The 12,800-nt window shown below is 39.8% G+C and overlaps 1 protein-coding gene across 2 annotated transcripts in view; it reads left to right on the forward strand.

Annotated features, from left to right (window-relative positions):
- The first annotated feature begins 928 nt into the window (after window positions 1-928).
- The window catches only part of DENND2C (DENN domain containing 2C), a 72,946-nt gene continuing 61,074 nt past the window's right edge, over window positions 929-12,800 (forward strand). The window contains exons 1-2 of one of the 2 annotated variants that reach the window (XM_081025909.1): window positions 929-1,019; window positions 1,501-1,671. The gene's annotated coding sequence lies outside the window, so the exon portion shown is untranslated. The remainder of the gene's footprint in view (window positions 1,020-1,500; window positions 1,672-12,800) is intronic. The other variant, XM_081025910.1, reaches the window with a different exon arrangement.

Consider the following 12,800-nt stretch of genomic DNA (forward strand, 5'->3'; position numbering starts at 1 on the left):
GATGTATAACCAAAGGCCTTATTGCGGCAGTTTTCTATTTTGGTATCTCTATGTGAACAGACGTGAGAAGCGTTTGGTCACCAGACCCCAGAGGCTCTGCTATTCCCTGTTTTATTTCCAGGGTTGGAGTGGGGCGGGGTGCGGCGGGTGGGGTGGTTAGCGAGTGCTGGGGAAACAGGCTCAACGCATCCTTGACTCGCAGCTTCAGTGAAACTGGGCTGCTGCCGGCGGTGGGCACAGCGCCCTGCACATACCTGAGCAGGAGCGTGTTGCAGGCGTAGCGCTTAGGCGTGGGTGTCACCGCAGGGCGCGGCGGCCGACCGCAGGCACTGGGAGTGTCAAAGTCACCCCTGCTCTGGGATTTCAAGCCTCGGGTGTTCGGAGCGTTATTCGCACCCACGTTTCCAGCTGGCACTGCCCTGCCGTTGCCCGAGAAATGGTTACTTCTGGAGCTCAGAGAAACGGTGCTGCGTTTTCCTGGAGACCTCAGGCCTACTGCACCCTATGGCAGGGGACAATTCTAGGGTTCCCTTGAGTGAGGGGCCATTTGGATTCCTCGATTCAACTAGACTTTACGTCGCGGGTAGCAGTGAAGTCCTGTAAAGTTCAGGTCCATCGCGGCGGGGCCATTCGGACGCCAGACACGGCGACGGCCACGGAGTTTAGGCCGACAGGCCTCGGCCGGACGACAGTGGCGCCGGTCGCCTGCTGCTGCAGCGGCCGCAGCGTCGCGGCACCAAACCTCCCGGGCAAGGTTCTGGCGGGTACCGGGTCCTGAGCGGGGGCGGTTCCCCTCCTGACGGCCCCCGGGTGGCGCCGGGGGCGGGCCCAAGCGTGAGGGGTGGGGACGGGAGCCAATAAGAACAGGGCTTGTCCGGGACAGGGCGTGGCCTTCGGCCGGGCCTGCGGGGGCGGGAGCACCCGACTCGAGTGGGACGGAGGAGACCGAGCGCCTCCACCGAGGACAGGACGAGCACCTCGCAGCCCGGCCGCGGAGGCGGCGTCGGGGCCCGAGGCAGGTAGGAGAGCGGCGATGCGGCGCGGGGTCCGAAGCGGGGGCTTCGGCGCCTCGCGGGGGCGGGCGTGGCCCGCTGGGCTTCGGCCGCGGGGCTGCGGGGCTGCGGGGCTGCAGTCCGCCGCGGGGCGGGAGCGGGCCGGCGGAGGGGTCGGCTCCGGCCCGGCGGTCTCGGCACCTCCCCGGCCTCCAGGGACGTCGGGCGCCGCAGACGCCGGACGTGGGGAGCGCCGCTTGTCGCCCGCGGCGGGTGCAGCGGAGCCGGGCTGAGGGGTGTCCTGGCCGCGCTCCTCGGGGGCGAAGGGACCGTCGACCCGGCGCTCGGGTGCGCTGGGCGGTCCCGGGGAGCAGAGAGCGAGCGCCCCGCGTGCAGGGGGAGACGCGGGGCTTCGGCCAGGAGGACACAGAGAGTGTCAACGTCGACAGGCTGAGAAGGGGGATTTTTTTAAAAAAGTTTTGCGCGTTTGTGTTTTGATTGTTAACAGAATCGGACAAGCACAGTCCCGAAAGTCAAGTCGGGTTTTGCTTTACAAAATCGGACAGTGGAACATGTAAGAGCTTCGGAGTAACTCATACAGCAGAAGATGATTAGATTATGAGTCAAGGGCTCAAGTCTTGGCCGGGCCCCACAGACCAGATGTCATACCTCGGTCAAAGTGAGTTTCCTGGGCCTGCGTTTCCTGAGCTGTAAACCTGGGATGCTCAGTATGTTCCGAGCGTGAAATGAGATGAGTGAGGACATTCTCATTATGTTTGGGATTGTTATTTGGCCGTGCACCAGCAGCGTGCATAGGCTGTAAAGCAACTACTAAGTGCCAGACACATAGTAGGCACTCTGTAAACCTTTGCCGTAAAGCTAGCGATTCACCAACAGGGTTTTAGATAAAGTCCTAAATTACTGTTTACTGTGTAGATAGATTGTTTAAGATCATTTCCCACAAAATCACTATAGTTTGAAGTGGGGTCCATTTTTAACTGATTAATGAACTTTTCTAGAATAGTACGTATTATCTGTACACGGTTACTGAATCATTTACCATGACGTTTGATAGCAGTCAAATAATCTACTTTGCTTTGGGTAAATAGTTGTAGTTTAAGTTACCTGGTAAAGTAGGCTGGGAGCGTTGCTTCGAATCAACACTTTCATTGGATTTTTTAAAGATTTAAGTCCTCCGAAACAAAATAATATATAGCTGTATTTTTGTACAGCCTTTTTAATTGACATTTGCATTCTTGTTTGTGGGTATGTGAGTGTGTGAAAGGTTTTAGGGGGGAGACTGGAAATAAAGCAGGGAATAGCAATTTGTAACCAGCAGACTTTTACTGGGGATACTTGTAGGCATGTTCTAAAGTACTAGTTTCCCAGGCAGAAACCAGGAAATGTAGTAATTGTGTCTCTTGGCCTTTCATTCGTTTTGTATGTGTGTGTGTGTGTGTGTGTGTGTGTGTGTATGTGTGTGTGTTGAATATGGCAAGAGATTTTTAAAAAGCTGATATAAAGGAAGAATATTAATTTTTCCAATGTGACTGTAGGCAGTTTTCTAAAGCTGGACATTATATTTGAAATGATCTTTAGCGAGTAATATTACAGGCAGGAGTTTTAGATCACTGGCTACTAAGATCAAATTAAATGGAGGACTAAAGGGAAAGGTCCTAATGAATATAATTTTTGTGTTTAAAAATTTTACATGTTTCAAAAGTGTAGTGGAAGGTAGATGGGTGTTTTGAAACTACTTTAAAATGCCAGTTTTAAACATGTATTCCATATATAAATTTTGCTGTGATTTATAATTTGATATTGGAAGTCTGAAGCCTTACATTCATATTATTTAGTGAGCACCTATTGTATTTCAAGGCACAATTTTAGCACTTAAGTTGTGCAGTGTTCATACATGGGCAGGATATAACTCTTCCATCTAGTAGATTATATACTCTAACAAGTGAGCTGAAATATACATACTGAGAAAGCTGTTTTTAAAACTGATTATAACAACATCAGCCAGCAATGATTGGGATCTACTCTGAGCCAGGCAGTGTTCTACATTCTTCACAGGTATTAGCTTATTTAATCTTCACATAGCACCATGAGGGTGTTGTTATTCTGATCTCCATGTTGAGAGACAGGGAGATGTTGAGTAACTTGCCCATATCACACAGCCTAGGTAGCAGAACTAGGATTCAGATCGAACAGTTGGGTTCCCCAAATTCTAATCTTAACCTCTGCATACTGTACTGAGGTTCAAATTCTCTGAGTGAGGTGCAGATGAAATCCAATGGGTATTTAAAAGAGTTCTATAAAGAATGTCTTCAAGAAGAAGGAAAGAGAGACAGAGGAAAAGAGAAGGAAACTGGTATTGCAAGATGTAGATTGAAAGCCTGTCCAAGCTACCATTTAATTATACTTTGTATATAAGAGCATTTTTTTCCCCTGGTGAATGACATGGGATTCTTTTTGTTTCTAAGTTCTCAGTCACTCAGTTACTACAATTATGACATTATCTTAATATAAGAGGTGATTATTTTTCAATAAGAACTTATCAGACCATGAGTTAAATGCTAGATTCAAGAAAAGAAAATGCTTCGCTGCCTTCAAGAAGCTTATAACCTGACATGTAAATAAGCCCTTACAATTTCAAGGTGATAAGAGTTAAAACAGAGCGATAGATAGAGTTTAATGGGAATGTTGACGAGAAAAAAATTAATGCTGTGTGTGATAGGGAGAAGGATAAGAGAGAAGATAACATAGTTGAATTTGGCCTTGAAGGATGAATAGGGGTTTGCCGAGTTGGGGAAGGGAACAGAAGATATGGATGAAAATTAGGAATGGTATGTGAAAGTAGATGGTATATTTGAGGAATGTGTTATAGTCCATTGTCACTAAAGGTCAGAGTGTATAGAGATGAGTGGTTCAGCTAAAGGGAATAGTGCCTGGAAGTAAGCTGGAAAAGAAGTTGCAGGGCTTGGTTGTTGATCACATTAGGATCCCTGAAATTGCTAGAAATAAGTGTAGGGTTTCAGTACCTCTTATTTGGAATAATGAAGATTTATTGAGCTTGGCAGAATTTTTCACTATAGAATATGGTGTTCAAGTTAGTTTTAATGTTTGAAGTACAGGTTATGTTATGACTCAGAGAAAAAAGAAGACTGCTGGTGCATATGGTAAAGAGCCTCTGTTTCATGCTAAGGACTTTGGACTTGATTCTAAAAACAATGGAGAGCCAGTGAAGGATTTTCAGTAATTAGGAAAGATAACATGGTGGTGGTATGGTGTGGAGGCTGGATTGGATGGAAAGAGATAAGTTAGAAGGCTGTCGCTACCGAAATGGCCCAGATAAGAGAGGATAAGGACCTGGAGTAGAAAAACAGTAGAAAGGAAGAGGAGAGGACAGATAAGGAAGATGTAATATTTACAGGGCTTAACAACTGATGGGCTTCGAAGGTAAACAGAAAAGTAAAGACTTAAGTTTCTTAGCTTGGGAAACTGGATAGAGGAACTTGTTTGTTTGTTTGTTTGTTTAACGTGAGAGGAAGATAATCATTTCAATTTTGAACATGCTGAGTTTGGAGTGTCTGTGGAGCACTGAAATGGAGATGTCCAGAGAGGACCCAGAGCCTGGACCGAAATTGGTGATTCAGATTTCAGAGTTAACCAGGAAGCAGTAATTGACGCCATAAGAGCAGATGATATTGCTCAGGCAGAACATGAGGAATTAGAAGAAAAGAGGGCTAAGGATACACGATTTGCTTTGTGTGCGTGGAAGGAATTATTTATTTATGCTAATATTGTCTTATAGATTGTGATTATGAAGCAATAAAATGGGTTTTAATTGAAGGTTAAACAACTTTTACATCCAAATGAATCCTGCTGTTTTAAAATTTTACTTAGGTGTCTCTCCTTTATTCTAAAAGTGGATTGCCAAAAGTATTATTGGAGCTCTCCTTTGTAAAAAAAACTTTATAGCAAATGTATAGCCACTCAAGAAAGTAGATCTTCCAGCTTTAGTATAGAATTAGTTTTGCACGTCAGTGATTTCTGTCGCCATGCATATATAGCCTGTTACCTTGAATCAAAGTTATGAAAGCACATGACTATCCCCTCACCTGATTGTTAGCACTTAGAATTCATAGTGCTGTTTTACAAAAGAAATCTTTGCCTCTCATAAATGTAGATTATCAATAAATGTTTGCTGGTTGATTCATCTTGATAATCGACTTCATGCATTCTTGGTTCCAAGTAGCTTAGCCATTTCCAAAATTCACACTCATCTTCAAGGAATGAAGGTTTGCCACCACTGATGAGGCTCAAAAGAATGTTATGGCTATGAAAGCGTTTTCAAAAGAGAAGTTTAAAAATATTTTTCCAATATGTGGTGTCATTAGTGTAAGTGTATCATCTTCTAATGCAGGGACTAATGCAGGGACTGGCCAGCTTTTTCTGTGATGGGCTAGAGCGATAGGTATTTTAGCCTTTGTGGGCCATGCAGTCTCTGGCACAACAACCCAATTCTGCCAAAAAAGAGCCATTAAATTAATGAGCATGGGCTATGCTCCAATTAAAGTTTATTTATGGACACTGAAAGTTGGATTTCATCTAATTTCCACATGTCACAAAATGTCATATGTCTTTGATTATGTTTTCAACCATTAAAAAACTGTAAAAAACCCGAGAGGCTGTGCAGAAACAAGTAGTGGGCCACATTGGGCCCACAGGTAGGCTGTAGCCCACTGACCCTGTCCTAGGTATTCTTTGAAGTACTTGGATTTATACGTTTAGTTTTTAAAAAATCGTTCTTCAAAGTTAGACCTCCTGCCTCTAAATTCTAATACATTTCTAAAAATATCTGAAAATTTTGTATGCATCCTACATTTCGCCTATAGAGTAAGTGGAAAATATTTCCCTCCCTGGTTCAGGGAGATACAGAGAAATAGATTAACTTCTACATGTCAGAATCAAAAACGAGTTTGAAAGTATTTTTCAATATTCAGCACTACTTACTGAACCGGTAAAAAGTGACCTTGTTGCCTCAGTGAAAGTGGGGACATTGAAAGATGGGTGGAATAAAAGATCAAAACTTGGAGAGTCCCCTACAGGGTTGGGCAGGATGGAATTTATTGTCTTCTTCCTCTCTGACTTGAATGAATAATTTTTATCCAAGGGAAAGAAAACATGACATAATCATGGGCATCATAGCAGGTTGTAAGATTGAAGGATTAAGTAAATGATGGTGAGATAAAAGAAAGAAATATATAGGTCGAACTCTTTACATCTATTTATTCTGGATGTTTCTCTAGCACCTCCTATTTTTGAGGAGGAAATTCAAGATATTGTTTTTCTTATAAATCTTAAATTTCTGGTTAGCAGCCTGAAAATAGCAGGGTTTTTTTTTTTTAGCATTCAGTTCAGGCAGTATTAATTCATTTATATTAGTTAAGGTTTATTTTCGACACTCATGATTTTTGTAGCAATGATACGTGTTTAAAAGAGAGGACATAGGAGAAAATTATTAGTTTTCCTTCTGAAGTTTGAATTCATAGAAATGGCATATTTGTGGATTTTTTTTCTGTGTGGATATTAAAATTTAGGACAGATTGGGGGGTGTGCTTGTGCGTATGTGTGTTTCATTCTTCCTGCTACTTAAAAGAGATGTGCTTTTTCTTTCTCTTTTTTTTTCCCATTGGAATTAAAAAGAAAAACAAAAGACTCCAGCTGTCTAAGATATTTTTGAATTGGTTACTTAGCAATATGAATTATAATTTTGTATTTAAATATTTATCTGTATTCTCTGGTACTCTGATTAAATACAAGAGCCTATTAAGGCTGATGATAATAGGGCCTGCTGGGAGGAAATGACAGCCTGCTGCTTTACAGCAGTATTTGCTGCAAATCTTTTTTTCCCTGGTCTCTCCTTAAACTGTAAGGGGCAGCATGGAACAAAAGAGGAAAATCGTGAATTAGAGTGATGGTCAATTTGATCATGAGCATAATAATACAATGGTTATTATTGCACAGTTTATATTAACATAATTCAAGGTCGAGCTAAATATAACCAGATTTTACCTGCTGTTGGTAAAAATGGTGAGAAAATACCTAAGCAAGAGTTATTTTTGAACCTTAATTGCATTCTTCAAGAGTGATATTTTAAAGAATTCAACGATAATTGCAATTTAAATGCAAACCAGATCGATTTGCCCTTAAAATTTATTGTTTAATTATTAGAGGACAGCATGAAGTAAAAAAATACAGAAGCATGTTCAACATAGCTGCAACTGGAAGTACCAGAATGTTGAGGAAATGGTAACTTGAAAAAACTATTAAACTTTTAATGAAGATTATTTAAAATATGGATTTATCAAAGGTGTAAACATCGACTAAAATGACAGATTCCATGTATTTGTATTGTTGCAAATGAAAATTGAAAATCTTTAAAATTGAAGAGATTCTTGGAAACATAGCATACTGGACTTTTCAATATTCCCTTTCAAATATTTTCAAAGACAGAAAAGGAGATGATGTCTCAATCACCTTTTTATTTGAGCACCATTCCTGAAAAAGATTATTGTTTTAGTTGTATGTCAGTGACATAAGAGAAAAATGCCTACATATCTCTTGAAAAAACTAGTTGACTAGAATGAATGGATGTTATGTTTAGGATTTTTGATGCAAAATCGGCTGAAAATTAAAAATTGTACCTCTTAGTGATGACATGCCCTTGTTCTATACCATTATGGGTACATTTCCACAATGCTTATAAGGTGGCTACAGTCCGGTGCAGATTTTACAGTCCAAATTGATGAGATCACTAATATTATAAGTTGCACTATGCTTTTGGTTTGTCAAATATGGTGTCAAGATGCTTAAGGAGGATTTTCGTGTGCTATTTAAATTTAACTACCACCGTATGAGCATATTTGCAGAATTTTAAAAGTGAATCATCTATCCTCATAAGTTAAACTGGGGAAAAATTAAAAATAATTTCAAATAATGGAATAGAAAATATGATTAGAAAACACAGAGGAATTATTCTAAACATTGTTTGAAGCTACTGATAATAGTGCTTTTTTTTCTTTTCCAAGGCTCTCACTTATGTTTTATTGAGTATTTCTTAAAAGTACCCTTTTAACTCTCAAGGAGAGGGAGGGAGAGAGTGACGGAGAGAGGAAGGGGAAAAGAGAGAGAGAGAGAGAGAGAGAGAGAGAGAGAGAGAGAGAGAGAGAGATACAGAGAGATACAGATAATAGTCAAAGCAATTCAACTGACTGGTAGGCATTCTCCCGCTTTATTCTGAATGTCTGGGGCAGAAGGACCACTGGGCTCCGGCAGAAACAGTAGGCTGGACACGAGTGAGCACACTGCCCAGCAAGCAGGTCATTGCTGGGCTCCCTTTCTGTCCCATTTGTTCTACAGGCTGAGAACATTCTTAGGAATTACTGCTTTATGTATCTCAGAGCTTTTGTATGCATAGAAAACCTTCTGAATCTCATTGACATATTGGAAAACATGGAAAGTTGTTAAATATATTAAAGGAGGCTTGCTGAGTCGCCAAGTTTTTAAAATATTTTATTCCGAGCTAATTATACCTATTTACTATGTCACAGCAAAGTTAGATCGTTGCTAAGCAGATTGTGTGAAACTAGAATTTTCCTGGTTGAAAAGCATTCTCATTTGGCGGGTACTTTCCAGTATTTTTGAATAACAAAATTTGCATAACTAACTGATATTTTTAGCCATCTAGTGAACTAAATTTGAAGCTCTGTGTCTAAGGGTTCCAGAATTCATTGTAGTGGCAAGTAAGACTTTTGCCTAGCCACTATACCTTTCAAACATTGTTGCCACATCTGGAAGAGAGCATTATCAATGAAGAAAATTTGAACAAAATAAAATGTGGAGATAATGGAAAAACTTCATTTCTGTGTCCCCAAACTTTTAATTATTATTTGCCTGAAGAGAAATTTGAAACATTAAAGAGATCCATTAGGCTAAAATATCCATTTGCCCTGCATCAATAATTGAGTTGGTTCCATATGTATTCCAAGAAGAAAATGAATTCTTGCAGCTTAGTTCTTCATTTACTCTGAAGAATGATTACATGACATCGCTTATCATTTTATATTAAGACAAAAGGAATTCCATTGCTAAGTAGAAAGAGGGTAGTACTATTTTTACCATTCACAACAACTTACTGTCTCAACTAGGGTTTTCAACCTTGACCCAATTTAAAGCAAAAGTGTACAAGAAGACTCCATAGTGAACCTGGCAAGTACAGAGCATTGTCCTTGTGTTTTCCAGACTGGAATTCATTTTTGAACAGGAAAGGTCACCATTGCATTACATTGCCTCTTTTTAAATGTTAATGCTATTAATTTTAGAATTTTAAATGTATTTAAATAATGATAAAATAATATTTGATGTTAACTTTGTTTTACTTTATCATCTGTAGTAAGGGTAATTATTGTTTTGAGGAACTTCTGTTTCAGTTGTGTGTTTGCATTGTGACATCAAATGTATTTTTTACCTTGAGTTTTGGTCAATGGGTTCATGAAACTCTGGACTGTAGTGCAAGAGAAAGAGGATTTGATTCAGTAGGCCATCTTTCTCTCCCACTAAGCAGGCTCGTGACCCTTAGAAATTGTGTGTGTGTCTGTGTATTCTTTAAAACCACACCAACATACACTTCCGCTGTTAGTGCCCTTCGGTGGTCTCTCTTTGATTTTCCATTCCTCCACCCCAAAAATTATGATTGCTTACTCTCTATATAATCCTCCCCTATTGATATTATGTGTCTGTACTTTACTTGTGTTTATTGCTTCTCTCAAATCCAGTTTCTCCCCACAAACATGCCTCTCCTCCACCCAGTGCCCTAGACTTCAGTTTTGCCCTTTTTATATCACTAGGTTCCTTGGCTTCCATTATGCACACCGAGAAGCAAGGCATTCTCCCGACTGGAAGCAATTGCTAGTTTTCCTCTCTTTGGCCCCAGTTTACTTCGTTCACTCTATGCTCAGCTTTAGGAGGGAGATGAAGAATGACATAGGCCAAGACCCTCTATGAATCATGTTTTCCAACTTCAATTCAGTGTCCTACCACTAATCTATTACCTAACCCAGTTACTGTAAGAGTTGTTGAGCAACTCTTAACGATTTTATCCTCAAGTAGCTGGGCCTTTTCTCTAAATCTTAACGTGATTATTTTCATTTTCATAGATAAAGGTTATATGTTATGAGCAAACAACTTACTCGGGCTGGGTCTTAATCATACATGTCTGCTCATCTTTCTTACAGTTCCACAAGAACTGCTATCCTTCTCAGACTCCTAACACATCTTTCTTCCATGAGACTTAACTCCCCCCGCTTCCACATATTTATTATATCCATTTTTTTGCTGAGTTTTTTTTAAATACGTTTTTCCCCAGTGTTAAAGCGTTGTATTTGAAGTTGCTTCCCCATTTATATTTCTTCTCACTGACTTTAAAATAAATGTTGTATTCATACTTGCTCCGTTTCCTCACTAATTTTCTCCCTAAGCTTTAGCTGTCTGTTAACTGTCCTTTTGACACCATTTGTTTAATGCCCTGTTACCAAATATAAGGGCCCTTTGTTAGTCCTTATTCTTCTTACCTCTTTCTTTTCTTCTTAGGACATTTTTCACCCACGTTATCTGAGATCTACGTTATCCTGGCTCTGTTACCTCTCACTAGCCTTTTTCTCACTCTTGATCTGATTCTCTCTTCTTTTCATCGGTAGTCCTTAATCGTGATTAATGTTCTCAGAGGCTTAGTTCCTAACTCTTTGCCTTTTTTAAAGTCTCTGCTTATGGAACCTGTGCATTCTTGCTTATTTTTTCTCCCCAATGTCAGTGTGGAGAAAATGTTATCTTTTTTTAGAAAACAAATGCTGTGCAAATGATTTATGTTTATTTTTAAGCCTCCTTTACGCTCCTTAAACCTTTGGCTTTTCCATGTCTCTCTCATCTCAGCAGATAATCGCACCTATTATTTCAAAGAGAAAATAGAAGCCATCAGAGAGGGGAAGTTTATCAGTGTATGTTCCTTAAATCTACAAATGTACCTGCAAGCTTATCTTTCTTTCCTGTTACCTTCTGTCTGGTGGAAGAATTGTCCCCACTCTTGTCAAATGCTAATCCCTCTAGCTCCTATCTGCGGTCCAGGCCCTGTCTCCCTCTTGGGCTTTGCTGTTTTTTCCCCCTGTCTTTTTTCTCTACTGATTCCTTTCCACCAGTGTTTAAACAAGTTTAGTTCTTTTCTATCTTAAAGAAAAGAAAAAAAAAGCTTCCCTGGACACCGTGTTCCTATCCAGATTCTACTCCAGTGTCCACTTGCCTGCCTGGATATAATCCTCGAAAGGGTTGTCTGCAGTTGCTGTTTGCATTCTTTCTTTCCCATCCACTTCTCAATTCACTGTGACCTTCCTTCAGCCTCCTCCATGCCACTGAACTTGTTCTTGCCCAGGTCCTAAAGACCAACAGACACTAAAGTCCTTACCTTTGACCTTTTGACAGCACATCTGTCTCTGTTGACCATTCTTTTCTATTTGAAAGATTCTCTTCCTTTGGCTCCCATGATGCCACACACTCCTGGTATTTTCTCCCATCTTTTAATTACTTTCATGACTTAAATTATCATCTATGATGGAAGAGGACTGACCCAAAATGTCTAGAACTAAACTGTTTTAGATTAGTAATACTTTTGGAGTTTATAAAGCTTAATTCCAACAGAGCATGATGATCTATGAAAGTCATTGTTTAAAAGTGTGATTGTATAGTAATAAAGGATGTGTGGTATGGTATGATAAGAAATTTTATTTAATAAAGCTTAGCTATCGTTATTGCTATTTTAATTCCTACAATGTCTTACATGAAGTGGGTGCTCAGAAAGTATTTGATGAATCTTTTAAAAAATAAGTTATCTTTTTTTGAAAACAATGCTGTACAGAATATTTATATTTATTTTTAAAAATTAGGGAACACAGATAAACCAGAAGAAAACTCAACCATAGTTCTATCAGCCAGAGATAATCACTGTGAACATTTTGGCATATATATGTATTCACTTTTCAATTCTATTTATTTATTCATACATATTTTTAAAAGATTTTTTTATTAAAATACAGCTAACATACAATTTGTATTAATTTCAGATGTATATAATAGTTATTCAACATTTACATACACAAAGAAGTGATCACCATCATAAGTCCAGCAACCATCTGACACTATACCACACTGTCACACTACTATTAACTATATTCCCTATGCTGTACATTACATCTCCATGACTTATTTGTTTTGTACCTGGAAATTTGAAACTCTTATTCCCCTTTACCTTTTTCTTCCCTTTAAAATTTTTCAATTACAGTTGACATTCAGTATTATTTTTTGTTAATTTCAGCTGTACAGCATAGTGGTTAGACATTTACATAATTTAAGAAGTGGTCACCCTGACTAATCTAGTACCCACCTGGTACTATACTTAGTTATTACCATATTATTGACTACATTGCCTATACTTTCCTTTACATCCTCATGGCTATTTTGTAACTACAGATTTGTACTTCCTAATACCTTCACCTTTTTCACCCTGCCCCTGCAACCCCCCTTCCATCTATCACCCCAATAAATCTAGTACCCATCTGGGACCATACATAGTTACTACAATATTGACTATATATTCCTTATGCTATACCCTACATCCCCATGACTATTTTGTAACAACCAATTTGTACTTCTTAATCCCTTCCCCCTTTTTGCCCACCTTCTCAACCTCCCTGC

This window comes from Rhinolophus hipposideros, assembly GCF_964194185.1.
Source record: "Rhinolophus hipposideros genome assembly, chromosome: 19".
Taxonomy (NCBI): Eukaryota; Metazoa; Chordata; class Mammalia; order Chiroptera; family Rhinolophidae; genus Rhinolophus; species Rhinolophus hipposideros.